The sequence below is a fragment of the Neovison vison genome, chromosome 7 (assembly GCF_020171115.1).
Source record: "Neovison vison isolate M4711 chromosome 7, ASM_NN_V1, whole genome shotgun sequence".
In the NCBI taxonomy this organism is placed as follows: Eukaryota; Metazoa; Chordata; class Mammalia; order Carnivora; family Mustelidae; genus Neogale; species Neogale vison.
The window spans coordinates 152,825,638-152,829,636 of record NC_058097.1 but is presented as its reverse complement, the minus strand read 5'-3'; the positions used below and the strand labels follow the sequence as shown (position 1 = coordinate 152,829,636).

At 38.5% G+C, this 3,999-nt stretch overlaps 1 pseudogene; it reads left to right on the top strand.

Moving 5' to 3' along the window:
• The first annotated feature begins 2,708 nt into the window (after positions 1–2,708).
• On the top strand, positions 2,709–3,647 carry LOC122913528 (annotated as a pseudogene).
• The last annotated feature ends 352 nt before the right edge of the window (positions 3,648–3,999 follow it).

Sequence of the window (3,999 nt, the reverse complement as noted above, 5' to 3'; positions counted from 1 at the left end):
TTTATTAATTATACAAATTTTCTATCATTGTTTCTTTTGTTTAAATGTTTTATTTCTATTTTTTTAAACAGGAAGCATGATTAATAAAATGTATATTGATATAGGAAATGAGTTGAAAATGGTTCTTAGCCTATATCAATTGATTCTTAAATAAGTCACTTCTACTTACTGTGTCTCCATCACTTCCTAAAATGACAGGGAACTCTGTTCTGCTGATCTTCTAGGGTCCTGGAGATAAATTCTTGTTTGGGACTTTAAAAAAGCCAGTGGCGGGGCGCCTGGGTGGCTCAGTGGGTTAAAGCCTTTGCCTTTGGCTCAGGTCATGATCCCAGCGTCCTGGGATAGAGCCCGGCATTGGGCTCTCTGCTCAGCGGGGAGCCTGCTTCCTCCTCTCTCTCTGCTTGCCTCTCTGCCTATTTGTGATCTCAGTCTGTCAAATAAATAAATAAAATCTTAAAAAAAAAAAAAAGCCAGTGGCTATAGCCATTAAAACTATAGATTTATGTTATATAACTTTACACAACAACTCATGGACAGCAACTGTTGGTTTATACTGACACACTGTTTTCCAAAGTGCTATGAAAGGATTCTCATGGCTGTGCTGACAACGGAAATATGTTAAGATAGCTTGGTGTTCTGGATGCCAAGTTTTTTGTTATTTATTTAAGCATAATGTGTCCTTTGTTGATTATGGCCTGCCCCAAGTAATTATAATTCATTTATTTGGTTCTCATTTTATTTATAGACATATTTTATACCACCATTATAGCATCACATACATATTTTCTTATTTGTTCTTATTTATCACACTCACCAAACATTGGCTTATCGGTGATTAGAAATCTATCTTAAGGGGCGCCTGGGTGGCTCAGTGGGTTAAGCCACTGCCTTCGGCTCAGGTCATGATCTCAGGGTCCTGGGATAGAGTCCCACATTGGATTCTCAGCTCAGCAGGGAGCCTGTTTCCCTCTCCCTCTCTTTCTGCCTGCCTCTCTGCCTACTTGTGATCTCTGTCAAATAAATAAATAAAACCTTTAAAAAAAAATCTATCTTAATAAACTTTGTATCCCCAAATGTCGTAATGTGTATTTATTGCAGTATTTGAGAATATTTAATTTGAGTACCAAAAAACAAAAAACAAAAAAACAAAAAAACCCCAGGAAAACAAATGGAGCAGATGAAAGTCATGTGATGCAATAAACATAGATAGGGAATAAACTGAGAAGTAGCTTATAAGATATAGGCATCATTCACCAATTATGGTAAATACAGATAATAGATAAGTTGTAAGAGATGTTAAAGAACATATTAAGGAGGTCATGTATTTTGATGAGCACTGGGTCTTATGCACAACTAATGAATCATTGAACACTACATTAAAAACTAGTGATATACTATATGTTGGCTAACTGAACATAATAAAAAAATTTTTAAAAAGAACATACAAAAGATCAAATATATGGAATATGTGATAGAATAAGCAAAAGTGTTACTTATAGACAAGAAAGAAAAAAAGGTCCTGAGACATAATATGTCATGTCCAAAATGGTGGCTGGGTAGTACCTAAATCACCACTTTTTAATGTCATCCCTTGTAGTTTCATTCTGGTCACACTTATTCTTAGAACAAGAAATACAGGTAAAATTCATAGATGCTTAGCATTCTTATTGATAAGTTAGAGCTGTGGCCATGCATACATGATGCTGTATGACTGATAAAGTGTAGGTTGGCCCCCAGTACCTGTCATCTGTGGGGTTCTCTTGCTCAGACTTGATCTCTGGTCTTCCAAATGCCATCAGCAGAGGGACAGAGCAGAGTAGTATTGCATAATCCAGCATTCAGATACTGCAGGGCCTTCTCCCCACTTGTACACTATTTTGAGTGTGTTAACCAACGCCCTCTCTGTTCTCCCACTTCTCATCGTGTATTTTAAAGATTTATTTATTTATTTGACAGACAGATTCCAAGTAGGCAGAGAGGCAGGCAGAGAGATAGAGGAGGAAGCAGTCTCCCTGCTGAGCAGAAAGCCCAATGCGGGACTCAATCCCAGGACCCTGAGATCATGACCTGAGCCGAAGGCAGAGGTTTTAACCCACTGAGCCACCCAGGCGCCCCAACTCACCATGTATTTTAAATTGACTAAGTTAATTTAATTTTGTGACTCTTAATATGTTCTGTGAACGTTTTTGTTCAAAACTTGCTTAGTTTTTCTGGTAGTGTATTTGGACACTCTTAATGTGTCAATAAAATTGCCCACAATATAGAAGTTATAAATCACTTCAAAATTACTGACATAGGCTTTTTCTTTGTTTATTTGTTTGTTTGTTTGTTTCCAATGATTTTATTTATTTGACAGAGAGAGACATAGTGAGAGGGAATACAAACAGGGGGAGTAGGAGAAAGAGAAGCAGGCTTCCAACTGAGCAGGGAGCCTAATGCAGGACTTGATGATCCCAGGATCCTGGGATCCTGACCTGAGCCAAAGGCAGATGCTTAATGACTGAGCCACTGAGGCACCCCTGACATTTGAATTAAACTAAATTCTACTCTATTTGAATTAAACTAAATTCTACTCTATTCAATTTGCTTTGCATGCAGCAGATACTTAACTTGCTTCTGCCTCTAGACTCTCTTGAACCATTAAATGAACTCGAATTAATTTACCACTTGATTTCCCTACACTTGTTCTTTTTTTTAGGTTTAAGATCATGTCTACTTTCAATGGCACCTACTACTAGCCACCCTTCTTCCTTCTTTCAGGAATTCCAGGGCTAGAGGAGTCTCACATCTGGATCTCCATCCCCCTGGACATCATGTATATAATTGCCATCCTTGGGAACAGCATCATTATTCACACAATAAACAAGAATCCCAGCCTTCTCAAGCCTCAATATGTGTTATTGTCTCTGTTGGCAGCCACTGACATAGACATATCAGCGTCTACATTGCCTACTGCACTTATTGTCTTTCTTCTCAACCGCAGAAGCATTGAGTTCCATGATTGTCCGGCTCACATGTTCTTCATCCACACTTTCTCTTCCATGGAGTCAGCCCTTTGACCACTTTGTTGCCTTATGCAACACTCTGTGCTACATTGCTATCCTGACTCATTCCTGCATTACTCAGATGGGATTGGCTGCTGTGGCTCGAGGAGTGTCACTGATGGCTCCCTTGCCCATCCTGCTCAAATGGCTTCCCTTCTGTAGGAACATCATCTTATCCCACTCATTCTGCTTCTTCCCTGACGTGATGAAGCTAGCTTGTGAATCCATTCGTGTGAATATCATTTATGGGCTGGCATTGGTTCTCTGCTACTTTGGTACTTCTTTCTTTATTTCTTTATTGTTCTGTCTTATACTTTGATCTTAAAGATAGTTCTGGGCATTGCTTCCAGGGAAGGACAATTTAAGACATTCATGAGACTCCCATATTGTCACTGTCCTCATTTTCTATGTTCCACTTATTGCCTTAGCCCTGATCCACAGGGCTCTCTCCCCCATGTCAAGATGTCCAAAATTTTCCTTTTCCTCACACCTGTCCTTAACCCTCTGGTTTACAGTGTGAAAACAAAACAGATTAGAATGGCACTATGTAATTGTACTCAAGGTAGGATGATGCAACAGAGTGGGATCACTTTGAGGGCCTGACTAGAAGGTACTGGGGATATTGGGAAAAAAAAAAAAAGACCATGTGGGCTGAGGCACTTTCTTTGGTATATCTCTATATGGTTTTACCATAATATTTCTAGAGATATAATAATATTCCCTTCTAGTTTGAAATATTAGAAGAAAGATTCCTAAAGCTCCTTTCACCTTCACTTCTATTTCTCATTTCTGATGTTTACACCACTTACCTATGAGTCCATTTCTATCCGAACAACCCTACAGATACTTCTATTTGAGACTCCCTCTTAGATAGCTATATGGCTAAAATCTGATCCAAAATAAAATATTTATATTGTTATACAGACATTTATTATCTTTGAGGTGTTTGAGATTT